Genomic DNA, 12,975 nt, shown 5'->3' with positions numbered 1-12,975 from the left:
ATATATATATATTATAGTGTATATATATATTGTACTATTGTAGTATATGTTTTATGTGAAGTAGTACGTATAGTCGTATATACTAAATGGTACATATATATCTGTAATTGTGTATATATTTTTTTAAAAAGTGTATATAATTGTAGTGTATATTATGTATATTGGAGAAAAAAACTTTTGTTTTATTTTTAAACGGGTTTGACCGGTTTTTTAACCTAATTTGACCGAGTTTAGGTGGGTTTGATCGAGTTGGGTTAAGTGGGTCGAGTCAGGGTTGTTTTTAAAATTTTTACTGTTGATCCCGGACCTGGCCCTGCCCACTTAACCCCAACCCAGCTAACTTTCACGGGCCGATTCCGAGTTGACCCGACCCGACCCACTTAACACCCTTAGTTTAAGGACATTATTTAAAACTAAAAGAATTTTACAAACAAGAATATGAAATATGTAGACGAATGCTAACAGAAAATGAACAAACTAAAGTTAGGAATGATCAGCAGACAACAACTTAGCTCGAGAAATTTGTATGTTACCTTTCGTAACATTAAGACCTTATAAATCTATCATTTCATCAAGTATTTTCTCGTAGTTAATTTATTTGTCTCATTTTCATTTTTAGTTTGTCTCAAAACTGATTGTTTACTTCAACTTTCCACATAATATATTTTAGACCTACATTTTAATTTATTCTACATATTTTTAATTTAATATTAATATAAGATTTAAGAATTTATTTTTATTTTTAAACTCTGTGTTAAATAAAAATCCGATAAACAAATTGAAAAGAATGGAGTACATACTAAGAAGTATGCCGATTCAAATGTAGAAAAGTAAAAACTTATGGAGAGAGTACTATTCAAACTTAATATGATGAGGATCACTTTTATAAATAGAAGGCTTCACTTATAGAGGAGTCACAACTCATAAGCAAGAAAGCAATACACAAATCAAACATAAAGTGTTTATTCCTCTTATCTCTCTATTTGCTTCCCTTTGGCGGTTTTTTCATCAACTTTCACTTCCAAAAAGGCTGTTCATTAAACATGTGTTGTGGAGCCTCCCAAGGAAGTTTTTCATTAAATGGAGAGACACATACATGACTAGATTTTTTGTGGGAGCAATAGCATGTAAACAAAAACATTATTTGTGTTTGGGACATGATAATTTTTCCACAAGAAGTAGAGTGGGGATAATTAAGAAGGCTACAATATGTCAGTGATAGCTTGAATATGAAGGACCATTAGGACCACTAACTCACTAGCTAATGGTCCAAACTTTTAAATGCCAAATACTAATTTAGATTCACCTCACATGTTGCTAAGCATACCAAATTCACTGGGTATAAAATAAATTTTATAAATGACATATCAAGTTCATTATGTCTTTTCTATCCCCAATACCTAATCAATTGAGATATCCTATTCTCAAAAAATAAGCAACTTCCATAAACGACATATCAAGCTCTCCCAATGAATATTTGAAACCAGCGAGTTCTAGGCACATATAATAGTATAAGAATTGATATATCCCATTTCTGTTTGAGCTGTCAGAAAAAAATGGGCTAAACAACCATTTGGGTGAGTTGTCAAGAAAAAACTTGATCGCCTCTGAAATTTAAGTGATTCATCTGATCTTTCTCAAAGATGATTGTCCCCTTTAGCATTTTTATTTCAAAAATTGGTCCTAATGTGTTGATTCTATCGTATAGACCCATCTATAACATGAGTGAATGTTACATGACAGATCAAAAAATTAAAGAAGAAGCAGATAAATATCCAGTCTATAAATATAGGAAAAATCTTTTTGGTCATACTAGTAATAAATCTTATTAGCACTTAAATTAGTTAGTTTAAGACATTTTTACCCTTTTAATCCTAAATTTGAATTTCTAACATTACTTTATTTACTATTCCATTTTTCAATACATTGAAAACTATCCCAATACAAGGGAAAGGACAATTTATGTATTCTATTTATAATTATTTAACTTTCTTAATTGACAATTACATAATTAAATAATTGTCAAATGTAGTAATATGTAATTAAGAAAATAAAAAATAATTAATACAAATTTATTTATTAATTGTTAGTTATATTTTTTTCTTTTTTACGTTTGTAGTTGTTTCATTTTAGTTCAACTTTTAATTATGTAGTATAGTTTATACTTTGTACATATTTTGAGAAATTTCATTAAATTATTTTATTTATTTTTTATCTAGTTTGATTTTATGATTTTTTTTTTAATGAATATGAAAATTATTGTATGAAAATAGAGTTTTAAGGGTGAATTTCCTAAATAGTCAGCTAAGTTTTAAATTTTTTCTTCAAATATCACTTATTTTTATTTAGGATCGCAATATCACTCAACTATCATTTTTTTTCCTCAAAAAATAGTAAACACCTCAAAAATCTTCTTCTCTCTTAGTTGACATGAATGTCACTAATTTTTTTTTTAAAGAAAAGACTAGACCTATATAACTCATCAAACTCATTTAATCAAACTATAATTCTTTTTTTTAAAAAAAAAATGCATTAGTTTATTAAAAAAATTATACTTAGAAAAAATTTATCCGTACTAAAACTTGACATATATTTTTTCAAGGGTTATTTTTCTCAATGGCCACTCATATTTTTTGAATTTCCTACAAAAATTATTTTTATCTTTTTAGAGATAATAATATGACTCAACCATCACTATTATTCTAAAAAAAAAAAAAAAAGCAAGTATCTTATAGGTCGCTTCTTCTTCTAATTGGCCGGTCATGTTATTAAATTATTTTTTTATAAGACTTATTTAAATCATCAAACTTATTTAGTCAAAAATTATATTCTTATTCTTTTCTTTTAAAAAAATATATTAATTTATTAAGAAGAAATTTTCATGCTTAGAAATATTTTATCATTACTTAAACTTTTAATTTTTTTCTAAAGTTATTTTCTTGGATTGTTATAAATATTTTTGGAGTCGTTTATAAAAATCACATTTTTTTTGTTAAGACAATAATATCACTAAATTATTAATATTTTTCTCAAAAAATCACTAAGTACCTCGAAAGTTTCCTCCTCTTCTAATTAGCATGTCATGTCAGTAAACCATCATTTTTTAAAAAATAATAAATATATTAACTCCGCAAACTCATTTAACCAAAATAATAGTTTTATCTTTCTAAAAATATATATTAATTTATTAAGAAGAAATTCTCATACTTAGGTATTTATACTTTTTTTCTAGAGTTATTTTCCTAGATAATCATTCTGGTTTTTATATATAATTGCCTACAAAGAATAGTTTTTTAATAAATAAAATAATATCACTAAATTACCTAAGTTATCTAGAGATTTTAATTTGCATTTAACATAATATGATAAAGATTAAGTATGGTAAAGAATTTCTAAATAGTAAAATTAAACTAATGCATTTAAAAAAAAAAAAAAGAATAAAGCTATAATTTTGAGTAAATGAGTTTGATGAATTAAATGATTTATTATTTAAAAAATGTGATTTTAATGACATGGCATGTCAACTAAGAGAGAAGAATATTTTTGAGGTGTTTAGTATTTTTTTAGGAAAAGAGTGATTGTTGAGTAATAATGTGATCCTAAATGAAATATAAGTGATATTTGAAAAAAATTCTCAAATTCACTCAGAGTTTTAATAATAACATGTTTTGGCATGTTTAAAATTTTATTATTTTATATTTGTCTATATATAAATATACTAACAAAATACGTTGTGGTTAAATGTAAAAAGTTATTTTTCTAAATAATTTAACCACAATATTTTTTTCGTAACATTTGTTGCAATAAATATGTCTAAAACTTATATACATATTTTATATGGTCCATGACTAAGAATTTATACTTATTGCTATGAAATCTATTATGTTGTAGACTGTAGTTATAAAGAAAATTTTACTTTATAGTATGTATGTATATATATATATATATATATATATATATATATATATATATATTAAGTGATTTTATCCACGCTAAATAATTTGTATCTATCTTTATATAATTAACGAGAATTTATAAAATTTTCTTTAGATTAAGTATATTAATTAATAAAATAATTAGATATAATAATTTATTTTTAAAAAATTATATTTGAAATTTACAAGTTATAAAATTGGATCGCATAATTGACAACACTAATTAAACTAGACCGATAAAGATATTATTTCGATGAAACAAGTCTAAAGTAAAATTTTGTAAAGTTAATTTGTTATAATAAGTTGATTAAAAAATAACAAAATCTAATCACTTATTTATTTAGATTTAAATTATTGTACAAATACACTGTTGTGATAGCTATGTTCAATTATTAATCCTTGGTTCAACTAATTATAACGATATTTATAATAATTATTAATTAATAATTTAGTATTAGACTATAAACATTGTTGAGATAGATGATGTTTGAATCTTCGAATAAAATAACCGTTGTCGTAACACTTGATCAAGGTAAAGTGTGTTGATTTGTTGTTACCACAATATTTTACAAATTATATTTGAAAAGTATATATGTATATATATATATATATATATATATATATATATATATATTAATTTTAATTTTATTTAAGCGTAATAATATAGGTAATAATTCATAATTTATCAAATCGCCGTAATATAGGGGCAAAAGACTTATATGATCAATACTTATGCCTCATTCTCTTTTGTTCGACAGATGTGAACTATATACATAATTTTTATAAGTGTCAATGTTTATCAGATTTAAGGTATGTTGAATTGTCCTTATTGCGATATCTTACAAATTATGCCTGAGAATTATTTAAATATATATTTTAATTTTATTTAACCATATACTTAAAAAATAAATAATTAGAGGTCATTTTAGTAACAAATATAAGTAATGATTCACAATTTATCAAACCGGCGTAACATAGGGGCGAAAGACTTGTACCATCAACACTGATATCTCATTCTCTTTGGTTCGGCACATATGACTATATGAATGGTTTTTATAATGTGTCGATATTTACCAGCTCTAAATTGTGATGAGTTGTCGTTATTGAAATATTTAAAAAATTATTTTTATAAATTATTCAAATATATAGTTTAATTTTATTTTAACATAATAATTTACAATAATTAAGCATTGTGCCACTTAAACGGGCATTTGTGATTTATTTATCTCACTTGTAAAGGATGATAAACAGATAACAAATCGACATGTTTGTTTGTGTTGCCTGCTTAGATATTTTCTTTTATATTTGTTTATTTAAATTTTCTTTTCAATCTATTATATATTTGAGAATTACGTAAAAGTATTATAAATCATAATAATTAACAACTTGAAATAATTAAAAAGACGTAAAAAATTTAATTGACTTTCTAAATTTTATTACTGCCACATAAATTGAGACAAAAGAACAAGTACTATAAATCACAATAATTAATAAATTAAAATATTTAAAAAATATATTAAACAATTTAGTACACTCTCAAAATTGTATCAATACCACATAAATTGAGGCAAAGGGTATAACATATATTATTTGAAAATTATGTTGAAAATTATTATGTTTTTAAAAAAATTAAACTACATAATTTATATAATTTTTTAAATGTAGTTTGAAAATATTTTGATAACAAAAGTTAAAACTCTAACACTTTAAACATAGTAGACATTAATGTATCATAAAAATCATAAAAATTATATAGTTCATAAGTATCGATCCTAGTTAATATCAACCGAAGAAAGTCGTGTATTAATATTGTAGTCTTGCACCCTTATGTTATGTTGGTTTGATAATTTGTGAATCATGACTTATATTTGAGCATATTTTATTTGTTAAATTTTAAATCTAAAATTTTTCATATTTGAATGATATTTTAAATATAATTTGAAAATATTGTAATAACGACAGTCAAGACTTAAACACTTTAGATGTAGTGGACATAGACAAGTTATAAAAATCAAAGTATTCATTATCGTCAACTCTAGTTAACAACAACCCACGAGAGTCACATGTTAATATCGTAGTCTTGCACCCATATTACATTGATTTGATAATTTGAGAATCATTACTTATATTTGTTATTATTATGACTTCTAATTAAATAATTTTATAAATTATTATGTTTAAATAAATTTAAAACACGTTTTTAAATAAATATTTAAACATAATTTGAAAATAATATAATAACGACAGTAGAAATTAAACTAAAAATATTTTAGACATGATGGAAATCGCCACTCTATATAAATCATAAAAATCATTGATCCATAAGTGTCAATCCCATTTTATAAAAACTCAAGAGAGTCACGTATTAATGTTGAAATTTTATAGCTTCCTGGTGTTGTAAACGCTCACTTGGTTAGATAAAATTATTTATTTACCAAAAAAAAAATGTTGACGTTTTACATATTTATTAGTTATCATCTTTTGAAAAGTACAATAAAAATTCAAATAATTAATGATGACCCTAGTTAACATCGACTTAAGAGAATACTCACACACTAATGTTGTAGTCTTGCTCCTCTATATTAAGCCGATTTGATAACTTGTGAATCATTAGTTAATTTTATAATTAATGAAACCTCTAATTAAGTAATTCTATTATTTATTATATTTAAATAAATTTAGAAACTACATATTTAAATATTTTTTAAATATATAATTTTAAAATATATCAATAAAGATAGTCAAAGCTCAAAATATTTTATAATTATCGACAATAATTAATTACACTAACCACTTACATCTTCTATGTTATGAAAATTTTGCAGTTACATCCCAAAAACATTAATCCTATTTTTGCTAAAAACATTTAAACCTTGCATACAATGAAGATCCTACGTAATTGAAACTTTATTTAACTAGTTATATATAAATAATTTTCAAGGGAAAAATAAATAAAAACTACAATAAAAAGAGATTATATATAATAAAATATTATAGTTAATAAAATTACAAAAAAATTTACGTACTTAAAACCATAGAAAGTTATAATTTATAGTGGGAATATCTTTTAGATAAGTTGTATCATATCCTATTTTAAAAATATTTATTTATTTTTTAATCAAATATGAATAATTTTTTATACCCTTGTTTTAAATATTCGTTGGAATAACTTTGCAAAAAGATTTTATGTAGATTTATGGTTATAATTTATCATTTAAAAAGTATATTATATATTTAATAATAGAGACACTTCATAGGAGGTGTAAGTGTAAGATTATCTAAGTACATATGTAAGCGTTTCATTTTAAAATTTAGAAAGTATTTATATTATAAAGTGTTCAATACTAATAATTTATATATTTTCCATTTATGGAATTGCATTTTGTAATGTTTCAAATTCCAATTGTCCGAATCGACCTAACCACGTGCATTAATTTCCCCCTGCCCCCCCCCCCCACCCCCTCCCGATATTTTAAAATAAGTTGTAACATCCTATTAAGTTTTATCATATCCTATTAAAATACAACTTATTTAAAATAAATAAATACATTCTATTATCTTAATGAATGTTCATTTATTTATATCATTTTTCAATGTGGGAATTGACTTTTAAGTTTAAGGAATAATAAAGACTTTAATTTATTTTAATTAAAAAAAGAAAAAAAATTATTTTATTTTGAAAAAGAAAGGTCATTGCAATTATTTTACAATTATGACCAAATTTTTATTGCCATTTAGCACTGCGCATAAAACATACTATATCAAATCTAGAAATTTATTTGCATGACAAATTGGGTCAGATGTTGAAAAATGAACACAATATTAATGGCCTAATGGGGCATGGGTAGTGATCTACATTTGCCATCCACCCCAATTATATTTTATTTTTCTCCTTTCCTGGTCCAACTTCTTACCTGTTTTGCCTCAATTATTTGAGTTATTTAATTCTGCTTGCATGCCAATGATTTTTACGGTTTTAGTAGCATCATAAAGGGGCCCTCAATTTGACACTAAACCTAACAATGGACTTATTAATTATAACTAGTGTACATACTCGCGCAATGCACGGATAATATTTAAATAATATTTCTGATTGCTTCATATTGAAATGTCTCGTTCAAACTTATTAAATTATTTTATCTTAATAAAATCATTTATCATTTTATTTTTCAATAAAAATAAAATGAGAAAAAAGAAAAAATATACCCACCTCCCCCAATCCCCAAATCATATTTTTTTTTCATTTTTTGAATATAAACGTTTTTCTACCCCTTCCCCTCGCGCTTCCACCCCAACCCAATCCCCCCCCCCACCCACCCACCCCTACCCAATTCCCCCATAGCTAATCAAATTTATATGGAAAAACAATCATCTAATTGTAAACAAAAATTATGTTTCAGATTTTCCTTTATAATACCATTCACAATTGAAAAGATGGTGGATTGTTAATAGCCTCACCCTGCTCCCCCCACCCCACCCTCAAAATCAAGTATATATGAGTAAAAATAATCATGTAATTGTAAAAGTATTTTTATGTTTCAGATTTTTTAATTATATGTCTACAATTTAAAGATTTCAGTTTGTCAAAAATAATTTGAATTTTTATTTTGTTGTCCCTCCATGTCTTCTGTGCAAAAATTTATAAATAGTAATATGTGTATTATGATTTCTTCATTATATTCTCAAAAAATCGTTGCCCCCCCCCCCCCCCCCCCAAATCCTCCATGTATACTTTTTCTATTGTTATTTGCTTACTTTACTTTTTCTAATTTGACCTTGAATAAGATTATATTTTGTGTTACACACATAAGCAATTTAGTTTTCTTCTCTCTAATCTCAAAATATGAAATAAAAATAGATAAATTTTTTTTCTTTATGACAAAATATATGAAATATATATTAGAAGAAGATTCCAAAATAATATAATTTGTTAGAAGTGGTTATGATTTAAAATTTAAGTCAAACATTTTCACATCTATCAAAATATGAATTTATCTCATATATTTGATTTTAAAAAATTTCTGTTTTTAAAATTGAATTCAAAAAAATTACTAACATGTCCTTATAACTAAAATGAATTCCATAATGCATGTAATTTTTTTTGAATATGAATTTTAAAGTAGAAAGTAAAATCATGAGTTCTATTCTAAGAAAAAGAATTTTAATATATAACCTACGTGCATTATGTTTAATTAACTCTAAGTTACATTATTAAATGTACCTTTTTAGATTGTAATTTAACATTCAATGATTATGACTAAATCACTTTTACTAAAAAATATTTCATTTAGTCTTTTAAATTTTTTACTTTTATTGTTTATACTACACATAATCAATTAAAAAATAAACAAATAGAGATGTAGATTTTTAAGTAAAATCAAGAAAAGAATAAATCAACTGAAACCTAAATACCAAAAAAATATTATTTTATAATCCTCATAAAAAATTTATTTTATTTTATAGTAATAGTGCTTCATAAAGCTGTCCTTCTACTTAAGATTCCATTATTAAAGTAAGTATCTAAATAATTAATTTTTGTAAAATTTTATTCAAATAAAAAAGAGAATTTTAGTCATCAATTCGAATTAAAATTAGTATAGTAATTACTTTTATTATTGAGCCACCATGAAAATTATGATTTAAATTTTAATAAATCGGTTATTCTCTTGCAATAAGAAGATGAAAAATAAGATAAAAAATGTTATACATGCCACTAAAATTTAAAATATCTAAATATTTTAAAATTGTAAATTCACACAATTATTTTTTATCTTCAAATTTTAATAAACTAATATAGATAATGCCGTCTTTTTCTATTCTTTAATAACCAAGTTAAAAAAGAAAAAGAATGAACAAAATTTAATTTTTTAAATATAATTTTTATATATACGTGCATAAATTTAAAGCATGAATATTTTATTATTTTATATGTTTACAAATACAATGTTTATCTTTATTATTTAAATCATAATATGTGTGTTTCTTTTAATATTTTTACATTTACTGTTTTATTTTATTTTCCTATTTATGCTAGGCTAGTTCTCTCCGTTTAGTTAATTTTATAAAAAAACTATTAAAACATATCTTCTTTTTACTTATACTCTTTTTTGTCTTTTTGTTACCTTTCATTCATACTTTCACTATAAAATATTTTATTTTCACTGTCAAAATAATTGAGTTAAAATATTACAAATTGTATAAAAGTAATATTTATTTATTTTAAATTTTCTCTAACCATTTCAGAACCTGCAATCTGCTTTGTCATGAACTGCAAAAATTGTTCATACACATAAAATTTTAAAGTTATGAATAATATTTTTTCATTATATTCCTCAATCAAAACTCGAACTTAAACCCTAATAATCGAAGTTTACTTAAAATAGCAATTACTTAGTCTAACATCGTGTATTAATAATTTTAAGAATGTATGTAACTACTTTTACAAAATTATAATGAAAGATACCACTTACTTGAATTCAGACTCGAATATAAGAAAAATAATTGTTAAACATCATCATCATCTGCATATAAAAAAAAAGGTCAAATCAAATGAAGTTTTTTTAAAAAATAAAGAATGTAATAAGTAAATTCATAATTCATAAATAAACCTAATAATCAGTAATCAATAATAGAAAGAAGAAAACTTAACATTAAATAACACGATAGGAGTGAATATATATAAGAGAGATTATGAAGGAAGAATTCTATTCCAATTCAATTTCCATTTAAAAATACAACTTCAAATATCCTTATCCTTATTATCCTAATTTGAATTGAGAGAAATATTTGAATTCAAATATTCTTATATGTATCTTTTAAAAATTTGACATGCTTATCTTAAATATATCTTTGAATTAAGAGAAATATTTAAAATCAATAAGATTTATTCATATTTTTTTTATAATAAATACTAACAAAAAAAAATTATTTCTCTTCCTTATAGCTAATATGTTGAATCTCAAAAAGAAAATAATTACCTTCCTATCACAAAACAAATTTAATTTTAAAAATTAAAAACACTTCCGCACAATTACTAAAAACGGTTGCCAATAAACTTCCAATTTTTAAAAAATCATTTACCACATTAACAAAGAATGAGGAATTCTTTTAACAAATATTCATAAGTCTATTAATATAAAGCTATGTGATAACATTTAAATTTTTTTAAAAAAGTTTTTCTTTAATTTTATATTTATCCATTATCCTAATCGGTGAAAGATTTTGAATTAGATAAACTTCTTTATCATTAGCCTATTTATTTTTTGCTCCATCATTAAAAAATTATATTATTATTATTATTAAATTGCTGTAAGTTCATCTTTAATTTAACATTTAAATAAATTATATTCAAATATATTATATAACATTTAAATTTTAATAGAAATAAGTTTATGAAAGAGTAGAAGTCTATTTAGAACATAAAGATAACATTTAATACAATTCATATTTATCTTATAATGTTATATTTGAACTGAAAGAATGATTTGAAATCAAACTCAATATGACATATTTCATCATAGTAAACAACATATTATTATTATTATTATTATTATTATTATTATTATTATTATTATTATTATTATTATTTTTGTTATTGTTATTGTTATTGTTATTGTTATTGTTATTATTATTATTATTATTATTATTATTATTTGTATTGGCGGTTTTTAATTTAATATTGAACTGTCCCATTATCTTTTTTTTTTTCCTGATGATGAATTTGAAATACATTGATATATGTTTGTAGTATTATTGTAGTTTTTTAATTACAAAGAGATAATGATAAAAGAGTATTGTTGTAGTTTTTTGTTGAAAGTATGCCTCTTTTTACGTTCAAAAGTAGTTAGGATTTTTTTTTCCCTCCTTTATTTTCAAATACAATTTTTTAAAAAGGTTTTTATAAATTCCTAAAAGTTAGTCGGGCCTCTTTTTAAGTCTATCTTTTGGGTTGAAAAGATTCATCAATTAATATTTAGAGCTTAATAGGACTCTCTTTTTTCCCCTTTTATTTTCAAATTAAAATTTTTAATATTCTTTAATACAAAATTTTTATTACAATACTTAATACTTCTGTTCTAAGAATTGCCACGTGGTTTAACAATAGCTTGCCACGTGACTTCTTCTCAGTGCTTCGTCCTCTGCTTTATAGTATATACTAGTATACGTACCCGCGCGATGTGCAGATAATATTAAAGTATTAATTGTTTTATATTAAACTATTCATCCGGGCATGTTAAATCATATTCCCCCCCCCCCCCCAAAAAAAAATAAAAAATTAACTATCATAAAATTTCTCAATGAAATGCAAAAAAATAAAAAATAAAAAATTACCCTCACCCCTACCCACCTTCCCCCCACCCCTTCCCCTCTCAATTTTTTATAATAAAAAGTTTTAAAAAAAATAAGTATCCCCCTCCCCTCCCACCCCACCTATAACCAAATTCATATGAATAAAATTATGTCATTGTAAAAATAATATATATGTTTCGTATTTATTTTTTAATGATATTATTTATATTTTTTAAAGCTATTAGATTGTTAATATTTTTCCTCTATTCATCCACCACTGCCATCACACCCCACCTCTAATCAAATCTATATGAGAAAAACAAAAACGTAATTGCGAAATAGGTTTTGTTTAATAGTTTTCTTTATTATATTATTTACAATAATTTAAAGATTTCAGATTGTCAAAAACAAATTATATTCTTATTCTACCATCTCCCCATCTATTTTGTTTAAAACTTATAAATAGTAATATGTGTATTATCTAATTTATATTTTCAAAAATACCCCCCCCCCCCCCCCCCAAACACACACAAAAAAAAAACCTTGGTGTACAATTTTTTTAATTGTACTTAATTATTTTACTTTTCTCTAATTTGACTTTGAATGAAATTATTTTTTATGTTATATGCATAAGCAATTGAGTTTTTTTCTCTCTTATCTCAAAATATAAAAAATAGAATAGATAAGTCTTGTTATGCCAAAATAAACAAAAGATATATTCGAAGAATACTCTAAAATAATCTAATATATT

Source organism: Capsicum annuum, chromosome 3 (genome assembly GCF_002878395.1).
Source record: "Capsicum annuum cultivar UCD-10X-F1 chromosome 3, UCD10Xv1.1, whole genome shotgun sequence".
NCBI classification, from domain to species: domain Eukaryota; kingdom Viridiplantae; phylum Streptophyta; class Magnoliopsida; order Solanales; family Solanaceae; genus Capsicum; species Capsicum annuum.
The sequence above is the reverse complement of the archived record's forward strand: the minus strand, read 5'-3'. Positions refer to the sequence as shown.